Source organism: Macaca nemestrina, chromosome 12 (genome assembly GCF_043159975.1).
Source record: "Macaca nemestrina isolate mMacNem1 chromosome 12, mMacNem.hap1, whole genome shotgun sequence".
Classification (NCBI taxonomy): Eukaryota; Metazoa; Chordata; class Mammalia; order Primates; family Cercopithecidae; genus Macaca; species Macaca nemestrina.
This window is the reverse complement of record NC_092136.1, coordinates 79,768,359-79,792,990: the sequence shown is the minus strand read 5'-3', so window position 1 is coordinate 79,792,990 and position 24,632 is coordinate 79,768,359. Positions and strand designations below refer to the sequence as shown.

The 24,632-nt window shown below is 39.3% G+C and overlaps 1 protein-coding gene across 18 annotated transcripts in view; it reads left to right on the top strand.

The window, feature by feature from the left end:
- LOC105468948 (teneurin transmembrane protein 4) overlaps positions 1 to 24,632 on the top strand; it is a 3,228,145-nt gene that overhangs the window by 1,309,839 nt on the left and 1,893,674 nt on the right. For all 18 annotated transcript variants that reach the window (XM_071075888.1, XM_071075902.1, XM_071075903.1 and 15 more), the window contains one exon: positions 4,015 to 4,068. The gene's annotated coding sequence lies outside the window, so the exon portion shown is untranslated. The remainder of the gene's footprint in view (positions 1 to 4,014; positions 4,069 to 24,632) is intronic.

Below are 24,632 nucleotides of genomic sequence, written 5' to 3'. Positions count from 1 at the left end.
TTTAGAAGCTGCTCACAGAGGAAAGGCTTAGAAACTCTTATGTATTCCTGAAATGGATGCCACCTTATTCTTGACACCCATTTGAAGTTGAACAAAAACCAGTGTATAGATGAGGCCTGATAGCTGTTTCCCAGATATACAGAAATAACCATTGCAGCTGTCTAAAACTAGGGCATTTGCATTTGCATCAGTTTGGATTATATTTTTCATTACTTTGAGTCATAATTTATGTACAAAGCTCATAGAACAAAGAATATGTATGTCCAATGCAACCTTTTAAAAAAAATCTTTAAGTACAAACATAGAAATTCTAGGGATTCTATTCACCTGGTAAAATGCAGACTCGTTGAAGGTGATTTTCATTGCATAGACGTTAACTAAAAGTCTGTATTCACAGCAGTGTTTCTGTCGCTAAAAATCTATTCATCTTTCCAACTTTATTGTAGCCTTTTCCATGAAGCTGTCTTCAGTTCCTGAAGTTAGAATTAATTGCTATCTTCCCTCAGGAATTTGATGCTCTCATTTCCTAGTAATGCTCATTGAAGTAAATGGTGAATAAATGCTAATAGTATCTTAATGCCAATAAGAAGCTTGGAAGGGAGGAAAACATGCGGGCAGGCACATTTATATTAACTCAAAATAGGTAGTTTTGAAACAAATATTTATATCATATTTTATAATTCAAAAGCACTTTCACTTTTTTTTTTTTTTTTTTTTTTTTTTTGGAGATAGAGTCTCACTCAGCCACCCAGACTGGAGGGCAAGGGCATGATCTCAGCTCACTGCAACTACTGTCTCCCAAGTTCAAATGATTTCCCCATCTCAGTCTCCTGAGTAGCTGGAATTATAGGCACCTGCCATCATGCCCAGCTAATTTTTGTATTTTAGTAGAGACAGGGTTTTACCACGTTGACCAGGCTAGTCTTAAACTCCTGACCTCAAGTGATCTGACCACCTCAGCCTCCCAAAGGGCTAGGATCACATGTGTGAGCCACCGCGCCTGGCCTCGTATTAAATATAAGTTCCAGTTTTACATAATTTCTTTGCTCATGCATGTGAAATAGGCTATCAGAAGCAGCCAAGTCAAGAATTGAATGCTTTGCTGCTTGGACATTTCTTCCACCAGATACCCCAAATCAGCAGTCCCCAACCTTTTTGGCACCAGGGACTGGTTTTGTGGATGACAATTTTTCCACATACTGGGGGTGGGTGGGATGGTTTCAGGGTGATTCAAGTACATTACATTTATTGTGAACTTTATTCCCATTATTATTACATTGTAAGGTACAATGAAAGAATTATACAACTCACCATAATATAGAATCAATGGGAGCCCTGAACTTGTTTTCCTGCAGCTAGCTAGTCCCATCCGTGGGCAATTGGAGACAGTGACAGATCATCATGCATTAGATTCTCATAAGGAGCAGACAACCTAGATCTCTCACAGGTGCAGTTCACAATAGGGTTCACACTCCTGTGAGAATTGAATGCCGCTGCTGATCTGACAGGAGGCCCAGCTCAGGCAGTAATGTGAGCAATGGGGAGTGGCTGTACATACAGATAAAGCTTCACTTCCTTGCCTGCTGCTCACCTCTTGCTGTGCAGCCTGGTTCTTTTTTTTTTTTTTTTTTTTTTTTTTGAGACGGAGTCTTGCTCTGTCGCTCAGGCTGGAGTGCAGTGGCATGATCTCGGCTCACTGCAAGCTCCACCTCCCAGGTTCACGCCATTCTCCTGCCTCAGCCTCCTGAGTAGCTGGGACTACAGGTGCCCGCCACCACGCCTGGCTAATTTTTTTTGTATTTGTATTTTTAGTAGAGACGGGGTTTCACTGTGTTAGCCAGGTTGGTCTCCATCTCCTGACCTTGTGATCCGCCCACCTCGGCCTCCCAAAGTGCTGGGATTACAGTGTGAGCCACCGAGCCCAGCCCAGCCTGGTTCTTAACAGGCCACAGACTAACAATTGTCTGTGGCTCAGGGGTCGGGGACTCCTGCTCTAAATTATCACTCTCAAGTTCAAAGTTTCAGAGATCTGTAGGGCAGGGGCATAATCCAAACAAGCTCTTTGCCAAATGTGACCTTTGCTCCATTGCCAATAAGTTCCTCATCTCCATCTGAGACCTCCTCAGCCTGGCCTTCACTAATTGTTAGCATTTGCATTATAACCATTCCACAAATCTCTAGAAGTTCCAAATTTTCCCTCATCTTCCTGTCACCTTCTGAGCCCTCCACACTCTTCCAACCTCTGTTCATTACCCAATTCCAAAGGTGTTTCCACATTTTCAGGTGTCTTTATAGCAATATACAACTCCTGGTACCAATTTTCTGTATTTGTTCTTTTCTCACACTGCTATAAAGTAATACGGGGGACTAATTTACAAAGAAAGGAGATTTTATTGGCTCACAGTTCTGCGGGCTGTACAGGAATCATGGCAGCATCAGCTTCAGGGAAGCCTCCGGAAACTTATAATAGTGACAGAAGGCAAAGGAGGAGCCATCACTTCACCTTGTCCCAGCAGGAGGAAGAGGGAGAGCGGGGAGGTGCTACACACTTTTAAACAACCAGATCTCATGAGCACTCACTATCACAGTGACAGCACCGGGGTGGATGGTGTTAAACCGTGAGAAACCAGCCCCATGATCCAAACACCTCCCACCAAGCCCCACCTTCAGCATTGAGGATTACATTTCAACATGAGATTTAGGTGGGAGCACAGATCCAAACCGTATCAGATGAATAATTAAAATGATATCTTTAAGTCTGCTTTTTGATTACATGTAAATGTGAATTGGGACCTGGAAAAGAAATTAGATGATTAATTTAATAAATTCAGGACTCACCATCAAATACACTGATTAGTGATCAACATTTTTAGTTAGGATTATTACATTAGGGTATTGAGAAAAAGCCAACCTAGGTGGATCATAACTAAAATAATGTCCTTTGCAAATCCAAGAATTCCCTTTCTCTTTCTAGTGGAAGTTCCTGTGCCAATTTTCTTTTCACATGGTCCTAATGAAGATTGATTTCTAATAGTACTGTCTCGTATGTCTTATAACTAGCACAGCATAAAATGTCTTCTTTGAACTGTTAAATAAAACGTGGAAAAACATTGATACTGAAGACAGAAATGTAATGTTAGGACTGTGTGTATTTGATTAAAAATGTTTATCCTGTTAATGAAAACACATAGAAAAGAAGATTTTTTAGTTTGACCTTTATGAATGTGAATTTGTATCCTAATGTCTGACATTCTTGTGATATTAAAATGAAACAGTCATCATACTAAATCATAATAGTTAAAATAATTTGGAGGTATAGAGCTCTAAAATCTTAGAGGAATCACAAGGTTTTGGTGAAAATTAGTTATGCTCTTAATTATTTTATAAATAAAGGATTTAAATCATAATTTTATATAAATAAAACTTTATTATCATCTTTCAAATATGTAAGTCTTAATACATCCAAATATTTTCAGTATTCTTTCATGCTATGGAACTTGCTCATGCCTAAGTATCTGATTACAGATTTAGGATTAGACTCGTTGCTTCCATGCCAGCATGAATTTCAGTTGCTTATTAACATGTGGGTTATAACTTTGAAGAAGTCAGATCGTGGAAGATCATACACATGTTGCACTTGCTATCTCAGAGGCATTCTGTAATTAGGCTGGATTCATTTGCCAGACCCCTCCCTGAGCTAACGAGCTAAGGTACTGCTGTGGCTCTTTTTATTAAGAAAATTGAAGTTAGAGATTAAACGACTCTAAAATGACTCTTGTTTCATTTTGCCAGGTCATTTCTGAAGGCTAGATTGAACGTGGGTCTGAAATCTGTAGGGGGTGTTTGAGTCACTTGATAAGAACACGATTTTCTCTTACTGCCTTTTTGTTATTTTCCCAAAATATGAAGTGAGATTCTATTACTTGTACTGAAAAAATATACCTCATGCATACAATTATGCATCTTTCTATTTTATGTCATACTTATTATGCTCCTGTATTTCTCCTTTTCCAGATAAGTCAACATTTTCACTGGACCAATTGGACTGAAAAGGCAAGATTGAATGAGGTAAGCCATTTAGGAGCTGCTGTGAACATGCACATATTCAGCAATCCTTTGGTGAACATAAATTTAACCAAGCTGGCTTTCTAGTTTTGTCTGATTGCACCTTGTTTGGTCAGATTCTTGCAAAGGTCTGAGTTAAATACAGCAAACATGCAGGTGGGTAAAACAATTATTATTTTGATCATTTGGCCTGAAATTAGTGAAGTGTGGCATGCTTATATGTACAGAAAATGTATGGACAGTTCTTTTGTGTTGGTTGGGATGCTGTTGGTAAAGGTGAGGTTGTGAGATAAGATAGCTAGACTGGAATTATCACTCAGGAATTTGTCTGCCGGCTTGAGAGGGAACTTAAGGGGCTATGATATAGTAAGACTGTTCCTACTCATTTTAGGGGAAAGGTGTGTTGTGGCATTCTTTTCAGCTAGCTGAATAGAAACAATCTACATATAATACATGCTTTGAAACTGATTCTGCATCAGGGGACGTGAGAATGGCTTGGTCAGGGCCGGAATAAGGTGTAGCTCCAGTGAGTGTTGACTTCTCTGGTGCAATCTGAATTCTCAGAAGAGCTTTTAGGTGCTGGCTTCTCAGTCTTATTGTTTCTGGGTTTTAAATTGCTTTCCTAGTGTAAACTAAATGACTTCTCTTTGAAGCAAGAAAGTACCTAAGTAAAGTCTTAAAAATATTTATGCCTGTTGATTTACTTATTCCATTTAGAGTTGTTTATTTAAGGAAATAATTAAAAACTAATTCTAAAATTTATATGCCATTTTTTACTGTGAAATTATTTAAAATAATGAAACCTTGGGGAGAAAGCCCACTACCTAATAATTTGGAGTTTGTTAAATAAATAATGGCATAACCACATGGTGGAATATTATGCATCTGTTAAAAGTTATAATTGTGAAAAATGTTTAATCTCAATATAAAATATAGAGGCAAGATATCAAGTAAGAATGCAGCATTCAGAATTATCTGTACTGGGGAATGTCTTCGATTTATACCTAGACATTAGATGGAGAGAAAATACAATTTGTTCTTAGAGTTCTACTCTGTAAGATACTTTTTCTCAGACAATAATGCCAATGCCATAGGAATGTGGTACACATTTTATAAGTTGATGTGTACAAATTAATAAGCAAATGTTATGTCCAATAAACACTCATGCTGCTCATTTCTTCTCCTTCTTTCTTTATTGAACGTGATTTTCTCAAGAAAACATTACTTCCTATACAGCCCTCCAAAGGCAGGCCCATCTCATACTGGATTCACATCCACCTGCCTATGCTTTTTGCTACCTAGGAAACCTTTCCAATACTCTTCTTCCACTTTCATGCCAAAACTTCTTTAGGGGTCTATCATTTCCACTTTATGCCTTGCATTCCTTTTCCTTAATTTTGTTATTCTTACAGAACCAAATTCACTCCCCTGCATTCATAGCTGACTTTAGCTTTGGTGAATTGTTATTTTCTCTGTAAGCAGCTCTTACTGGGCCAACCAAGATGGGTGGAAAGCGTGAGGAATAAGACACAAAAATGTTCAAGCTTAGGAATGAGGTCCTCTACTAAGAAGAAAACATCCTGTAATAGACAAGAGGAGCCAAAGAAAGGTAGATTTTTCCTAAGTGACTCCAATGCAGTCTCTGGGCCTTGGAGGTCTGAGAGTTCCTCATGATGGCAACTCCCACCTCTTGTCTACTGCCTAACCTTTCACATTCCCAATTACTTAGAAGCTCAGCAACAAAACTAACAGTCTCATCTGCCAGCCTCTACTCTGCTTTGTGTTCTTTCTTATTCATGCTGGCTTTAATGACTTATATTCTAACCCTATTTTTTTTCTCTACCACTTCCATCTGACTTGACCCTATATTCCTTTATAATTTACTCAAATGCTATTCCTTAGATTCAAGCTCTAAAAATTTTCAGTTGCATTTTCAGATTCCCTTACTATAATATAATTTGCCTGACTGTATTCCCTCTTCCTCTGAAATTTGTCCTCAGCCTCTTCATATTAGAGACCTTGGATGGCAAAGATGAAAACTTAGTAGCTTGAAAATCAGGATATCACAGCTCTACCTCTCTCCGGAAGTAACTGAATAACTTAAACAATGTTGAACTTAAAATAATAATAATAATAATGTTCCAGTGTCCACCTGTCCATGGAGGTTAAATGGTTTTATATAGAGAGTATCATGGTGCTGTCCAGTGGAATTTCATCATCAAACTAAGCTCTTTCCTGCCAAAGGGATTTTATAACCCTTCCCATTATTGAAAAATGTTGACTCCATAGGGTGAACCAAACAACATGGTGGCAGGTGCCTGTAATCCCAGCTACTCGGGAGGCTGAGGCAGGAGAATCACTTGAATCTGGGAGGCAGAAATTGCAGTGAACCAAGATGATGCCACTAAACTCCAGCCTGGGCAACAGAGTGAGACTCCTCCATCTCAAAAAAAAAAAAATAAATTCACAATGACTTCCTAATAGCTAAGGATTAGATTAGCAGTCTACAAACGTAGAGGAACATGTGAATTTAGTAACAAGGTCTTTCAGTAAGGAGGATACATCCTGGGATAGACAGATGGGTATGGGAGAAAAAAAAATTTATTCCCCACCCTATAACAGAAGACAGAGCAACAAGAGAAAAGCATAATAAATGTATTTAACATAAGTTTTATATGACATGGGAGTCTTCAGAAATGAAGACAAAGTTCCCAGGGAACAAATTTTAACAGACAGTCATGCAGAAGTATGATTGGAGGACAAAAGCATATGGTCTAATGGCAATAACCTGGGGGGAACTTAGCAAGGGGTATTTGTTCAGTTTCTTCTTGGCATCACTGCATGGCTTTACTTCCCTCTGCATATAGGGCAGGACAACTATCGTATGCCAATCTTCAGGGGAGGAAACCAGGAGAAGCCAGAGTCCTTGATGCTTCTGCTATTTTCTTAATTTTGGAGTATCTCATTCTGAGTCCAACATGGGCACAAGAAAAGAGAGTTACAAAGGAATGGAATGTCACTTCTGGACAGAGCAGATTTATTCTCGCAGCCACAGATGGCTCAGGATTATGGCTAAATTCTTTAATGAGAAGAAACTCTAATTCAGGATCAAAGTCTACTGGATAGGCTTCAAAGTAACCTCATGTTTTACTTACAGGGTATTTGAGAGAGCCAACATTCTTCATGTGAAGACAAGCGAATGAAAACGATATATACAAAATATGCCATGAAAGTGATAACACTTTCTGCCATTTATTCATCATTGTCAGGCAGTGTATTGAGCACACAGATTCTCTCATTTAATTCTATAAGAACCTCTGCAGCAGACACCGTTATTCCCATTTTTTTTTTCATATGGGAAAGCCTGAGGCTTAGAGGGCTGAATTAGCTTGCCAAAGCCCCTAAACTGGTAGCAAATTGCTTTTGGATTTGAGTGCAGTGCTATTTAACTCTATAGAAGAGCTTTTAATCAGAAGGTTATATTGTCTTACACATGGACTAGATGTGAAGCGTGGAGATAGGATTTACTTGGGACAGTTGGGGAGGGTGAGGAGGCATTAGAAAGCCTCACAGAGGTCGAAAGTGTAAAGGCCCTTAAGAAGTTGCAGGGAGCAGTAGCACAAATTGTCCCCCCAGTTCCTGCTCCCTCATAATCTCTATATGCACCTCCACCCAGTCTCTTCCAACCCTCAGTATTTGTTCCAAGGAGCCCATACACATCTCTACCACCCTCTCATTGAGTAGCACGTTTCTGTATTTTGTTATATAGTAAATATTTCTCCCCTGAAGCCTCCCAACACTCCTCCCCTTAAGAAAAACAGCTATGCCTAGTTTGCTGCTTGAAATGTATGAAATGTGATTGTGTTTACTTGTTGGGATTGAAACCAATCACATACAAAAATACATTTTAGGGGAGAAAGATGTCGGCTCTGCCTCGCATTCAAATACTCAGTCTTTTCTGACTCACATTGAACAACCTTGAACAAATCACGCTCTCTGGTTTCTTTTTTCTGCTTCTGCTATACAGCAGCAGGGAGAGAGGCCACACCAAGTATGGTGCGATTACTCAAATATTAAAGCTTTTTACGCTCTTTGCTTCTGTTCATTCTTTCTTTCCTTTTGATCTAACAAAACTTCTTAAATTATAAATCAGGCAGTTGGAAGGGTTTTTTTCTCTAAGATAAGGGGAAAATGTATGACTTCAAAATAAATGTCAGTGGAATAGTGCAGCAGACCAAGTCAATATTTTTATTTGGCATGTGGCACAGGATACCTTGAGGAAGATGCTACACTTTAGATGATTTTCAAACATTTTTTTTTAATGTAGTGAAACAAAACAACATCTCCAAACTGCTTTCAATCGCCTTAAGAATTAATAATCAGCTTCTTTACGAAATCCAACTCTCAGTTTTGCCTCTTGAGGTTTTCTAGTAGATCAACAGGTAAATAATTACTTTTAGACTTTAAAACAAATGAAAAGATAATTAGTATCAAATCAATCCAGGTGTATGTAATACAAGGGAGAAGGTAAATATGGAATTCTTTTTTTGTTATTATTATACTTTAAGTTCTGGGTACACGTGCAGAACATGCAGGTTTGTTACACAGGTATACACATGCCATGGTGGCTGACTGCGCCCATCAACCCATGATCTACATTAGGTATTTCTCCTAATGCTATCCCTCCCCTAGCCACCCACTCCCCAGCAGGCCCCAGTGTGTGATATTCCCCTCCTTGTGTCCATGTGTTCTCATTGTTCAACTCCCACTTATGAGTGAGAACACGCGGTGTTTGATTTTCTGTTCTTGTGTTAGTTTGCTGAGAATGATTGTTCCTAGCTGCATCCATGTCCCTGCAAAGGACATGAACTCATCATTTTTTATGGCTGCATAGTATTCCATGGTGTATATATGCCACATTTTCTTTATCCAGTCTATCATTGATGGGCATTTAAGTTGGTTTCAAGTCTTTGCTATTGTGAACAGTGCCACAATAAACATATGTGTGCATGTGTCTTTATAGTAGAATAATTTATAATCCTTTGGGTATATACCCAGTAATGGGATTGCTAGGTCAAATGGTATTTCTAGCTCTAGATTCTTGAGGAATTGCCACATTGTCTTCCACAGTGGAAGTGATTTACATTCTCACCAACAGTGTACAAGCTTTCCTATTTCTCCACATCCTCTCCAGCAATTGTTCTTTCCTGAATTTTTAATGATCACCATTCTATCTGGTGTGAGATGGTATCTCATTGTAGTTTTGGTTTGCATTTCTCTAACAACTTGTGATGATGAGCTTTTCTTTATATGTTTGTTGGCTGCACAGATGTCTTCTTTTGAGAAGTGTCTGTTCATATCCTTCACTCATTTTTTGGTGGGGTTGTTTTTTTATTGTAAATTTGTTTAAGTTCGTTGTAGATTCTGGATAGTAGCCCTTTTTCAGATGGATAGATTGCAAAATTTTTCTCCCATTCTGTAGTTTGCCTGTTCACTCTGATGAAAGTTTCTTTTGCTGTGCAGAAGCTCTTTAGTTTAATTAGATACCAGTTGTCAATTTTGGCTTTTGTTACCATTGCTTTTGGTGTTTTAGTCATAAAATCTTTGCCCATGCCTATGTCCTGAATGGTATTACTTAGGTTTTCTTCTAGGGTTTTTATGCTTTTAGGTCTTACATTTAAGTCTTTAATCCATCTTGAGTTAATTTTTGTATATGGTGTAAAGAAGGGGTCCATTTTCAGTTTTCTGCATATGACTAGCCAGTTTTCCCAACACCATTTATTAAATAGGGAATCCTTTCCCCATTGGTTGTTTTTGTCAGGTTTGTCAAAGATCAGATGATTGTAGATGTGCGGTGTTATTTCCAAGGCCCTTGTTGTCTTCCATTGGTTTATATATCTGTTTTGGTTACTGTAGCCTTGTAGTACAGTTTGAAGTCAGGTAGCATGATGCCTCCAGCTTTGTTCTTTTTGGTTAGAGTTGTCTTGGCTATGTGGACTCTTTTTTGGTTCCATATAAAATTTAAAGTAGTTTTTTCTAATTGTGTGAAGAAAGTCAATGGTAGCTTGATGGGGATAGCATTGAATCTATAAATTACTTTGGGCAGTATAGTCATTTTCATGATATTGATTATTCCTATCCATGAGCATGGAATGTTTTTCCATTTGTTTGTGTCCTCTCATTTCCTTGAGCATTGGTTGTAGTTCTCCTTGAAGAGGTCTTTCACATCCTTTGTAAGTTTTATGCCTAGATATTTTATTCTCTTTGTAGCATTTGTGAATGAAAGTTCACTCATGATCTGGCTGTCTGTTTGTCTATTGATGTATAGGAATGCTTGTGATTTTTGCACATTGATTTTGTATCCTGAGACTTTGCTGAAGTTACTTACTGACTTAAGGATATTTGGGGCTGAGACGATGGAATTTTCTAAATATACAATCATGTCATCTGCAGAGACAGTTTTACTTCTTCTCTTCCTATTTGAATACCCTTTATTTCCTTCTCTTACCTGATTGCCCTGGCCAGAACTTCCAATACTATGTTGAATAGGAGTGGTGAGAGAGGGCATCCTTGTCTTGTGCCGGTTTTCAAATAGAATGCTTCCAGTTTTGCCCATTCAGTATGATACTGGCTGTGGGTTTGTCATAAATAGCTCTTACTATTTTGAGATAGGTTCCATCAATACCCAGTTTACTGAGCGTTTTTAGCAGGAAGGGGTGTTGGATTTTTATCAAAGGCCTTTTCTGCATCTATTGAGATAATCATGTGGTTTTTGTCATTGGTTCTGTTTATGTGATGGATTACATTTATTGATTTGCATATGTTGAACCAGCCTTCCATCCCAGGGATGAAGCCAACTTGATCATGGTGGATAAGCTTTTTGATGTGCAGCTGGATTAGTTTTACCAGTATTTTATGGAAGATTTTTGCATCAATGTTCATCAGGGATATTGGCCTGAAATTTTCTTTCTTTTTCTTTTTTTTTTTTTTTTTGTTGTGTCTCTGCCAGGTTTTGGTATCAGAATGATTCTGGCCTCATAAAATGAGTTAGGGAGGAGTCCCTGTTTTCTATTATTTGGAATAGTTTCAGAAGGAATGGTACTAGCTCCTCTTTGTACCTCTGGTAGAATTTGCCTGTGAATCCGTCCAGTCCTGGACATTTTTTGGTTGGTAGGCTATTAATTACTGCCTCAATTTCAGATCTTGTTATTGGTCTATTCAGGGATTTGACTTCTTCCTGGTTTAGACTTGAGAAGGTGTATGCATCCAGGAATTCATCCATTTCTTCTAGATTTTCTAGTTTATTTGTGTAGAGGTGTTTATAGTATTCTCTGATGGTAGTTTGTATTACTGTGAGATCAGTGGTGATATACCCTTTATCATTTTTTATTGCATCTATTTGATTTTTCTCTGTTTTCTTCTTTACTAGTCTGGCTAGTGGTCTTTTCAAAAAACCAGCTCCTCGCTTCATTGATTTTTTTTTGAAGGGATTTTTGTGTTTATCTCCTTCAGTTCTTCTCTGATCTTAGTGAAGTTTTGTCTTCTGCTAGCTTTTGAATTTGTTTGCTCTTGCTTCTCTAGTTAATTTTAATTGTGATGTTAGGGTATCAATTTTAGATCTTTCCTGCTTTCTCTTGTGGGCACTTAGTGCTATAAATTTCCCTCTGAACACTGCTTTAGCTGTGTCCCAGAGATTCTGTTATACTGTGTCTTTGTTCTCATTGGTTTCAAAGAACTTATTTATTTCTGCCTTCATTGCATTATTTACCCAGTAGTCATTTAGGAGCAGGTTGTTCATTTTCCTTGTAGTTGTGTGGTTTTGAGTGAGTTTCTTAATCATGAATCCTAATTTGATTGCACTGTGGTCTGAGAGATTGTTTGTTATGATTTCTGTTCCTTTGCATTTGCTGAGGACTGTTTTACTTTCAATTATGTGGTTGATTTTAGAAAAAGTGCAATGTGGTGCTGAAAAGAATGTGTATTCTGTTGATTTTGGGGAGAGAGTTCTGTAGATGTCATTTAGGTCTGCTTGGTCCAGAGCTGAGTTCAAGTCCTGAATATCCTTGTTGATTTTCCGTCTCATTGATCTGTCTAATATTGACAGTGGGGTGTTAAAGTCTCTCACTATTATTATGAGGGAGTCAAAATCTCTTTGTAGGTCTCTAAGAATTTGCTTTGTGAATCTGGGTGCTCCTGTATTGCATGCATATATATAGGATAGTTAGGTCTCCTTGTTGCATTGATCCCTTTACCATTATGTAATGCACTTCTTTGTCTCTTTTGATCTTTGCTGGTTTAAAGTCTGTTTTATCAGAGACTAGGATTGCAACTCCTGTTTTTTTGTTTTTATTTTTTTCTTTCCATTTCCTTGGTAAATCTTCCTCCATCCCTTTATTCTGAGCCTATGTGTGTCTTTGCACGTGTGTGGGTCTCCTGAATTTGGCACACCGATGGATCTTGACTCTTTATCCAATTTACCAGTCTGTGTCTTTTAATTGAGTCATTTAACCTATTTACACTTAAGGGTAATATTGTTATGTGTAAATTCAATCCTGTCATCATGTTGCTAGCTGGTTATTTTGCCTGTTAGTTGATGCAGTTTCTTCATAGTGTCGATGGTTTTTACAATTTGGTATGTTTTTGCATTGGCTGGTATCGGTTGTTCCTTTCCACGTTTAGTGCTTTCTTCAGGAGCTCTTGTAAGGCAGGCCTAGTAGTGACAAAATCTGTCAGCATTTGCTTGTCTGTGAAGGATTTTATTTCTCCTTCACTTATGAAGTTTAGTTTGGTTGGATATGAAATTCTGGTTTGAAAATTGTTCTCTTTAAGAATATTGAATGTTGGCCCCCTCTCTCTTCTGGCTTGTAGGGTTTCTGCAGAGAGATCCGCTGTTGGTCTAATGGGCTTCCCTTTGTGGGTAACTCTAGTTAGCAATTCCTCTAACCTTTTTTCAAGGTTCTTAGTTTCCTTGCATTGGGTTAGTACAGGCTCCTTTAGCTCAGAGGAGTTTGTTATTACCCACCTTCTGAAGCCTGTTTCTGTCAATTCATCAAATTCATTCTCCGTCCAGTTTTGTTCCATTGCTGGTGAGGAATTGTAGTCCTCTGGAAAAGAAGAGGCATTCTGGGTTTTGGAATTTTCAGCCTTTTTGTGCTGGTTTCTCCCCATCTTTGTGGATTTACCTACCTTTGGACCTTGATGTTGGTGACCTTCAGATGGAGTTTCTGCATGGAAACATTTTTTGTTAATGTTGATTTTCTTCCTTTCTTTTAGTTTTCCTTCTAAGAGTCAGGCCACTCTGCTGCAGGTCCATTGGAGTTTGCTGGAGGTCCACTCCAGACTCTGTTTTCCTGGGTATCATCAGCAGAGGCTGCAGAACAGCAAAGATTGTTGCCTGTTCCTTCCTCTGGATGCTTCGTCCCAGAGGAGCACCCACCAGATGCCAGTCAGAGCTCTCCTGTATGAGGTGTCTGTCAAACCCTCCTGGGAGGTATCTTCCTTTCAGGAGACACAGGGTTCGGGGACCCACTTGAGGAGGGAGTCTGTCCCTTAGCAGAGCTTGAGCACTGTGCTGGGAGACCTGCTGCTCTCTTCAGAGTCAGCAGGTAGGAATGTTTAAGTCTGCTGAAGGTGTGCCCACAGGCACCTCTTCCCCTAGGTACACTGTCCCAGGGACATGAGTGTTTTATTTATAATACCCTGACTGGGGCTGCTGCCTTTTTCCCAGTGATGCCCTGCCCAGAGAGGAGGAATCGAGAGAGACAGTCTGGCTACAGTGGCTTTGCTGAGCTGTGGAGGGCCCTGCCCAGTTGGAACTTCCCCTGTGGCTTAGTTTACACTGTGAGGGGAAACTGCGACTCAAGCCTCCGTAATGGTGGACACCCCTCCCCACACCAAGCTGGAGCATCCCAGGCAGACTGCAGACTGCTGTGCTGGCAGTGAGAATTTCAAGCCAGTGGATCTTAGCTTGCTGGGCTCTGAGGGAGTGGGATCTGCTGAGCTAGACCACTTGGCTCCCTGGCTTCAGCCTCCTTTCCAGGAAAGTGAATGGTTCTGTCTTGCTGTTGTTCCAGGTGCCACTGGGGTATGAAAAAAAAAAAAAAAAGACAAAAAACTCCTGCAGCTAGCTTTCTGTCTGTCCAAGTGGCCACCCAGTTTTGTGCCTGAAACCCAAGGCTCTGGTGGTGTAGGCACCCAAGGGAATCTCCTGGTCTGTGGGTTGCAAGGATCATGGGAAAAACATAGTATCTGGGCTGGAGTGCACCGTTCCTCATGGTACAGTGGCATAGTCCCTCACAGCTTCCCTTGGCTAGGGAAGGGAGTACCCCTACCTCTTGCATTTCCCCAGTGAGGCAATGCCCCACCCTGCTTTGGCTCATCCTCCATGGGATGCACCCACTGTCTAACCAGTCTCGATAAGATGAGCCATGTACCTCAGTTGGAAATGCAGAAATCACCTGCCTTCTGTGCTGATCTTGCTGGGAGCTGCAGACTGGAGCTGTTCCTATTTGGCCATCTCATGGTTTTGTAGTTCAGATTCTAGATAGGTGTCACTGGACTAAAGACAAGGTGCCAGTAGACTGCGTTCCTTTCTGGAAACTCTATGGAAGGATTTTCTTGGCTTTTTTTGGCTTCTAGGGACTGCCTACACTTCTTGGCTCATAACTTCTTCCTTCAAAGCTGGCCATGGCAGGTCACACTGCTGTCTCTCTGACCTGCCTCCCTGGTCACATTCATCTCTCTGATGGATAGAATTCTTTTCTAGAATAGCATTTTCTGAAATAAACCTGGCTAGTGCTTTTAAAAATGTTTTCATGTTTTTAAATTTAGTGACATGTAAGTGTACAACTTCATTCAGGAAGCCTTCCCTGGCTGTCTTGCCTCCTCAGCCTAGGTGACCATCTTCTGTTCTCTGCTGCCCTGCTATGCTGTGCCTCAGTGGAAATATGATTAATGATGGGGACTCTCGTCCAGGATGTTTTCCTTCAATTCAGTAATATAAAAAGTTTAACGGTAAATTCCAACCTATAAATTTATTTATTGCCCTCTTTCAATTAAGAAACAGTGCTAAAATCTCATAAGAACAAGTTGGACCACAATTTGTTTATGTTTGAACAAGTTGGAAATACGAGAGCCGGATTTTTTTCTTACTATGTCATTTCTGAACTAGAACAAAGAAAATAATGCACACTTGGAGAGTTAACAAATGCACTTTTCATGGGGTAAAAAACAAAAACAAAACACAGATAACAACAACAAAATCCCTTAGGTGATCTTTCCATGCTGATCTTAAGCATTCCAATTTGATTCTATGCTTTATTTTAAGCTATAAAAATATTGTTGTGAAATCTGCATTCCTGAAGAAACAGCTGATCTGTGGTACACAAACATCATCAACAATCAGGACAAGACGTGACAGTAATGATGATGCTTCTTTATATTGGTATGGCACTTTACAGTTTACATACATTTTCAAATACAGTATCTGTGTTAATCCTCATCAAAATCCTGTATGGTGGAAAGGCTCTGTTGTTATCTTATCCCCATCTTCCAGATGGCAGAACAAATGCTGAGAGCTTTCCTTGGGATCACAAATGTGTGAATATCAGCTAGCTACAGCACTCAATAGCAAAGATAAAGTCGTGACTCTTCCATCTCGGACTGGACCCTGCCAATCTCAGTTATTCAGTCCAACATCATTTCTTGATACAGATAGTCAAGAGTTGTATTTGACTTATATAATTTAAGATAACAGCTGCAATTTCTATAATTCTACAGATATTTACTGAGCACCATTTATGGGGTAGGGTGTTCACTCACATTTTACTTTGTAAATATATAAAGCATAAAAATAAGTAGTATTCATTGAACTTTAATATAATTTCAAGCATTGGGAGAAAAGTTTTCATTTAAACTTATAAAACTCTGCAGAGCCAGTATTATTATGTTCATTTTCTGCAATTTGCCCAAGGTAACACAGATAGAAAGTATCAGAGCCAGAATTTGAAACGAGTTCTCTCCAACTCCAAAGACCATTTCATGACATTACTCTGCCTCCCTGAAGATGAAGCAGGGGAAGTGTTTTATTAACAAGACACTTTTGGGGAACTTGAGTATGTCTTTGAGGCAAAATATGCTTGAAAATAAAAAACAATTTCCAAGTAGAAGTCATTATCATTCACTATTGAAGGCAAGCTTGAAGAAATGCTGCAAACCAAACAGTGTCTTCTGACAAAAAAAAAAAACAGTCTGCAGACATGTGGTTGTGGTTCTAATTCTCATCTAGTAAACCGTCAGGCTAACCTGATTTTTTTTCTCCCTAGATTTTGTTTCTTTGAAATTGATGTCAACTTCATTCGTGGTAAAAAAAAAATTTGTCCTTCCATTGTGTGAAGTCCCATGTTTGTGTACCTATTCAACTAAATATGAAATGGAAGGACTTGCTTTGTGGCATCCTCGTGTATTTATATAAATTATTTCCAACTCAAGATGGATTGTTTCCAAAGTCATTATAATGACAGAGTTCCTGCATCCTAAATATAGACAATGAAAAGAGTATGGGGCTTCAGGATCCAGTTGTGCTTTCTCTTTTAAGCTCTATGACCTTAAAGAAGTTATTTCTTCACTCTGAACCTTGTGTACCTTTTTTATTTTATGTTGTTACAAAGATCAAATGAGATCTAAAGCACCATACATATGAAATTGTATTATCATTATCATCATCATTATCATTAACAAAACAATACTGGGAAAAATCCTTTGATAAAAGAAAAACAATTTTCTCTTAAAAAGTTTTTATGAATATTCAGATCAATTTATCCACCAGAAAAAAATAGAAACAGCACTCAACAAAATGAATAAATCTGTAAAAGATTTCCATACAGTCATATCTTTGTTTCCTCCCTTCTCCCTGTTCCGTATTACCTAAGGGTCACCTCTTAATTCCTCCTTTCCTTTACTTTCTAATCCTTTCACTCTAGCAGAGGAGGAAAGGGCAAAAGGATCAGTGTTTTGTGCTTGTTGTTGTTTGATAGGGTTCCCTGTGTGGTGGAATAAATAGGGAATGGCAGATCAGGGAAGCTAGAATTTAACATGCAATTGACCAAGCCCCTCAGGATACTCAGAAATAAGAAAGAAGAATATGAAGCAAATACACTGTGACCAAGTAACTTAAAGGTCAGGGATGACAGACTATAGAGGAAAGATCACAGCACTGCAAGTGTGGCTGGAGCCCTCTTTCACTGCTATGAGAATGAGAGCTTTTTAACCTCCATGCTTCTCATTTAAACAGAGAACATCTCTTTATTTCAAAGGATAGAATAAGGATTACATGAATTAACACATCCAAAATTGTTTAAATCACAATAAAATTCTATGCCAATTTTTTTAGTGGCATCTGTATTCCCTTTACCTTAACCCATTTTTCAAATACAGCTTGCTAAAGCACAGACTGCTCAGAATGGTTTGTCTATACTAGAGGCTCACTACTTTTCGGGTATGGTTCACCGTGCTTTGCAAGAATGAACTAACTGATTTTTTAGCACACTCTCCTTATAGGTCCTTAACTTGCTATTCCACACTCTGTTAAGTCTGTATTTTTTTCCACTCTAAAAACTCAGGTGCAATAATATATATACATTTTTATTTATCCATGCATTTGTCTTTTCTATGTAAAGATGCATACTGAAAGTCTATTCTAAGCTAGGTAAGATTCTGACTTTTGCAGACAGAGGAACTAGTCATTGGCAGTAGCAGCAACGACATTACATGTATTATGTCTAACTTTACATGATATACATATATATAACTTTACATGATAACATTATTATACATAGAAAACATTTTTGCATTGCCCATTTTAAATTTCTTTCTTTTATGAACAGTTCATGTTAAAATTAGGGTGACCTATCTACTTCATGGAAGTTGTGAGGATTGCTTGAGATAATGTGAGAAGTCCTTTTCAATAGTTCATGACAGGAATAATTGCAAAATAAGTGGAAGTGATTATGGTACAGAGGAAGTGTAAATAATTTGAATACATTGAAGCACAGTCTTTAAGTCAGACCCCCCTCCAAAACCTTTCATAACCTTATAACGTCTGAAAATATCATGAAATGATATTATCGTCATTTATGGTCTTCATACCATCATCATCCTCACTACTCTCACTATGTAATCTCTATATTCCATGAGTGATCTGGGGAGCAAGAAGAAGATTTAACATATTCAGGTTTACTTGGCAGCTGAGTGGCAGCCATAGGCTATGACTCCACATTTTTAAATTTCCAGTTCTATTTGTTTTCTTGTTTCATTAAGGGTTGTCTGATAATACATCCCATAGAGTTGTACCTCCCTTCTCTGGACGCTTCTCACCTTCTTAATGTGATATTAAGCACTGGCCATATTACATACTTGTATTTAATTCATGTGGGTTTGTAACATATTAGTCTTATCTCCCTGACTTAGTCCATTCAGGCAGCTAGAACAAAATGCCTCAGACTGGGCAATTTCTAAGCAACAGAAATTTATTGCTCACAATTCTAGAGAGTGAGAAGTGCACAACTAAGGTGTCGTCAGTTTTGGTGTCTGATGAGGGCTACCTCTCCGCCTCATGGATGGTGCCTTCTAGCTGTGTTCTTCCATGGAGAAAGGACAAAAAGGGTCAAACTAGTTCCCTAAGGCCTCTTTATAAGGGCACTAATCTCATTAACAAAGGCTCTGCTTTCATGACCTAGTCATCTTCCAAAGGCTTCACCTATTAATAGGAGATTAGGTTTCAACATACAGATTTTGGAGGAACACTTACATTTAGATCATAGCCTTCTACCCATGGGCCTCCAAATTCATGCTCTTTTTACATGCAAAATACATTCATTCCACCCTAATAATCCCCAGCCTTAGCACATTTCAGCATCAACTTTAGTCTAAGTTCAAAGTCTCATCTAAATGTCATCTAAGTCAGATATGAGTAAGACTCAAGGTATGGTTTATCTGGAAGCAAATTTCTCTCCAGCTGTGAGCCTATGAAATCAAACAAGTTATATGCTTCCCAACGACAATAGTAGGACACGCATAGGATAGATATTTTCATTCCAAACAGGAACAATAGGAAGGAAGAAAGGAGCAACTGGTCTTAAGTCAGTCCAAAGCCTAACACTGCATACAACATTAAATCTGAAAGCTTATGAATGATCTTTTTTGGTTTAATATATCCTACTTTCCAAACACATTGGAGTGGGGCCTGGGCACCCAGGGCTGTGGGTAGTCCCGTTGCTGAGTGCAGCCCACATGGCAGTTTTCGTAGGTTGGAGTTATGTGCCCATGGCTCTCCCATAATAGAATCACTCTCTAGTGGCTTTGCTGGCCTTAGGTCTCAGGGGCAGCCCTGCCCCTACAGTTCCACTGGAAACTGCCCTATTAGGAACTCTGTGTGATTCTACCCTTGTGTCAGTTCTCTTCATGGGCCATTTGTATGAGGCTTCAGGCAGCTCCATCCTTTGAAATCTAGGTGAAGGCAGTGACCCCCCCGGAACTATATGCACCTGCATAGTGAGCTCCACATCGACACTGCCAAGATTTACAACCTATGTCCCCCAGAGCGTTGGTCTGAGTTGCACCTGAGCCCACTTCAGCCACAGTTGGGGCAGACAAAGAGTGCAGCCATGGATTTCAGAGTTGAGATTGTTCTACCCCAACACCCTGGCATTCCAAGCCATTGACAGGGCAATCATGAAGATCTCTGAAATAATCCGCAGTCATTCTCCCACTGTCCTGATGAATACCATCTGGCTTTCTTCTATCCATACTCATCTCTTCATCAAATGATTGTTTGGCCACACCCTCAGTGTTCTCCCCTGAACCCGTTTTCTCCTTCTTCACAGAATGAGAATTTTTCAAATCTTTAAGCTCTGCTTTCCTTTTGATTACAAATTCTATTTTTAGTTCATTTCTCTCTTCTTGCATTTTATTATAAGCAGACAAGAGAAGCCATGCCATGCCCTCAACACTTTGCTTACATATTTCTTCTGGCAAATGTAGTATTTCATCATTCATAATTTCCACCTTCACAAGGCACTAGGACATGGACATAATTCAGCCAAGTTATTTGCCACTTTGTAACAAGGATCACCTTTCCTCCACGTTTCCCATTTCCATCTGAGATGGCATCAGAATGACCTTTACCGTGTGCATTTCTACCAACATTCTGTTTATACCCTCTTAAGTAATCTCTAAGAAGGTTGAAACTTTCTCTACAGCTCTCCTCTTTCTAAGCTCTCACCAAAATTGCCTTTAATGTTTTATTCACAGCTATATAGGTTTTTCTAGCATGTACCTCCAAATTATTTGAGCCTTTACCCATTACCCAGTTTCAAAGCTGTTTCTACATTTCTAGTTTATTATACCAGCACCCCAGTTCTAAGTACCAATTTCTGTTTTAGTCCATTTGAGTTGCTATAATAAAACACCTTAGACTAGGTAATTTATAAAAAAAATTCTTGTTCACAATTTTGGAGTCTGGAAAGCCCATTATCCAGGTGTCAGCAGTTTGATGTCTGGTGAGGGCTAGCTCTCTGCCTCATGGATGTCACCTTATAGCTGTGTCTTTCTATGGTGGAAGGGTAAAAAGGAGAAAATAAGCTCCTTCAGTCCTCTTTTCTACAGGCATTAATTTCATTCATGAGGACTCTGCCCTAAGGACCTAGTCACCTTCCAAAGCCCTCACCTCTTAATATCAACACATCGGGGATTAGATTTCAACAGATGAATTCTGGAGGAAGACAAACATTTAGACTACTCTCGTTATGTGTTTCTTCCATCCCAAACTATGTTGAAATTTGTTTGCCCTCTTGGTGGTTTTTGTAGGTGAGAGCTTTGGTAAGGTGAAAGAGACATGAGGGCATCACCCTCATGGACTATGAAAGGGCACATTTAGTTCCCTTTGCTGCTTTGCCTTTCTGCATGTATTATAATCACCTCGAAGATTTTAATACAGATTGCTGGATTCCACCTCCAAAATTTCTAATTCAGTAGATCCGAGAAACAGCCTAGAAATCAGCATTTCTTTTTCCGTTTTTTTTTTTTTTTTCTTTTTTCAGACCAAGTCTCGCTCTGTCACTCAGGGTGGAGCACAGTAGCATGATCTCAGTTCACTGCAACCTCTGCCTCCCAGGTTCAAGTGATTCTCCTGCCTCAGCCTCCTGAGTAGCTGGGATTACAGGCACGCACCACCACGCCTGGCTAATTTTTGTATTTTTAGTAGAGACAGGGTTTCACCATGTTGTCAGGCTGGTCTCGAACTCCTGACCTCATGATCTGCCCACCTTGCCCTCCCAAAGTGCTGGGATTACAGGCATGAGCCACTACGCCCAGCCCCAGAATCAGCATTTCTAACAAGATCCTAGGTGTTGCTGATACCAGTGAATAAAAATGTTTGACAACCATTGTTACCGACCATCACTTCATATTGCGTTTGTAAAATATAATGTGTACCTTCTAATTCAAATTTTGTAAATTAATAAGAATCCGGGGAGACTTATTTTAACTTTGTTAAAGTATTAGACTCTGAAATGCCGCAATAGTTACTAGATTCTACATTTGCTTGTTCATTGTTGAAAACTGTTCCATTATTGAAGCTAATGATGACAGACTTGGATGTGAAGTCAGAAATGCCTTCCCTGCAGTTTCCAGTTTAAATTCTATGCCATCTAATAACCAGGGGCAAAGACTGATTATTTCAGTTCTGTGAACTTCACTACTTACTAGTGAACATCAATATCTTCATTAGTATCTGAAAACTAGGACCATAATGTTGTTCTAAATAGTTTTGTAAGCATTAAAAGAAATCATGTGTGGAAGCATGACCTGTTAACATGTGGGTGGTGCTCAGAAAATGTCCAAACCAGTGAGAATGCATTCATTGCTGGCATCTCTGCAGATTAAAGTTCCAAGTTCTTTTTAATTCCTCTATCTGTTCAACTCTTCCTTGTTAGCATGAATTTGAAAAATTTTAATGTTATTTGTAAAGCTCGAGGTTACAGCTCTCTTAATTTTGAAGAATCTGACTGTGCAAGGATTTCGAATAATGCAGAAAGTGGAAGACAGCAAGCTCCAAGAAACTTAAGGTACTATTAAATATTTCCAAGATATTACCTTTCTTTCCTAGAGTTTTCTTCCTTGTCTTTGATATGTAGATAAATTAAAAAACATAAATATTTCTCTTTAGTTATGTTTAAGTTCCAAAATTGAACAAGGTTTCCTCATTAGAATGAACCATTTTTATGGAATAATTTAAAAATTATTTATAATAAAATACTCACATTAGTGAAATAATAGCAAAATTGTTACAAGGTAATAGCTAATGCTGTTCAAATATAAATAAAGCAACAGTAGTGCCATTTTTTGAATATTTGAACAGCATGTTCCACATCCAAACAATCTTCTCACATTTCATGCAGATTAATCATTTTAAGACATAATGGACACTGACATCAGCAAGATGTCAGAGGATAGGACTTTCCAGCACTCATCCTCCTACAGAAACATCAATTTGAACAACTATTCACGCACAAAAACACCTTCAGAAGAGTTATGAAAGTCATGTCAGAGATCCTAGTACCTAGTGGTAGCAATACATTACCCACCTCACCCCTCCCCCAACCCTAGGCTGCACAGCATGGAGACAGATACCTCTGCTTGCGGGAAGGAGAGAGAAGTGAATACTAGACTTTGCCTTTGTTCACAATACCAGTTCTGCCCCAGTAAAATCCAGCACTGGGCAGGTCCCCAAGGCCTGAGACTGCAGGCTGGTACTCATGGACTAAGCCTCCACGCCTGCCCTGGTGCCCATACAGCCCCAGACTTTTGGCCCACCCTAGCACTAGGTCAGCACCCCTGCACTCAGGCAGGATGCCAGCACTCACGGTCACAGGCTTCACTTCTTCCCAGTATCAGACCAATCTGTGTGACCCCACTCTCCAGGCCAGCCCCTAGGGTTTCATGTTCCAGGCCTGCTCCAGTAGACTGGGTGTCCGGGCTTATCCCAGTAGTCCCTGGTGTGAGGCCAGCTCTCATGACCAAGGTTCCAAGTTTACTCCTACAGACCTAGTACCAAAGCCTACCCACACAGACTCAGACCCTAGCTCCACCCCAGCACCTAGGTCCCACTACGTGTTGAGACCTCAGGACAGTCCCTCCAGATAAAGGCTGCAGGCTTGCCCTCACTGATCCAGGCTCTACTCACACCCTTGTGGACCTAATTAATAGATTTACCCTAATGGATCCAGGCTTCAAACACAACCCTCTGGACACAAGTGCCAGGTCCACCTACCTGCTGACTCAGGCAACAGGCCCATCTGCCCAAGGAATCTAGCAGCAAGCTCTCCGATCATCTATACCAGATGGCCTATCCAGAATTTTTGGACAGGCTGACCAGTGAGGGATTTCTCACACAAGGCCAGTCTGTAAAGAATGGAATAAGGCCAGGTGTGGTGGCTGATGCCTGTAATCATAGTACTTTAGGAGGCCAAGACTGGAGGATCACTTGAAGTCAGGAGTTTGAGACCAGCCTGGCCAACATGCGAAAATCCTATCTCTAGTAAAAATACAAAAAATTAGCCAGGCATGGTGGTGTGTGCCTGTAGTCCCAGCTACTCAGGAGGCTGAGACAGGAGAATGTCTTGACCCTGAGAGGCGGAGGTTGCAGTGAGCCAAGATCATGCCACTGCACTCCAGCCTGGGTGACAGAGTGAGACTCCATCTCACAAAAAACAAAAAACAAAAAAACAAAAACAAAAAAAGAATGGAATAACTTACTCCTTCTTCAAATGTGCACACATCAATGTAAGGCAATAAGAAATATGAAAAACCAAGAAAATACAAAACCACCCAAATATCACAGTAATCTTCTATTAGCTGATCTTAAAGAAATACAGTAGTCCTTTCTTATTTGCAGTTTCACTATTTACAGTTTCAGTTACTCACAGTCAACTGTGGTTTGAAAGTATTAAATGTAAAATTTCAGGAATAAAGAATTCCTCTGTTTTAAATTGTGTGCCATTCTGAGTAAGGTAAAGAAATCTTTGGCATTCTGCTTCTTCCTTCCCAGTATGTGAATCATCCTTTTGTCCAGTGTGTCTGTGCTGTATATACCACCTTCCCATTAGTCACTTAGTAGTTGTCTCGAATATCAGATTGATTGTCATGATACTGCAGTGCTTATGTTCAGGTAGTCTTTATTTTCCTTAATAATGGCTTCAAAGTACAAGAGTAGTCATGCTAGCAATTTGGATATGGCAAAGAGAAGCTGTAAAGTGCTTTCTTTAAGTGAAAAGGTTGAAGTTCTTGACTTAGTAAAGAAAGAAAAAAAATCATATGCTGAGGGTATTAAGGTCTATAGTATGAACAAATATTCTATCTGTGAAATTGTAAACAGTATATTGCTATAATTATTCTATTCCATAATTATTAGTTTTCATTGTGTTTTCTTTTAACTATGCCAAATTTATAAATTTAACTTTATCAGAGTTATGTATGTATAGGAAAAAACAATGTATATAGGGTGCGATACT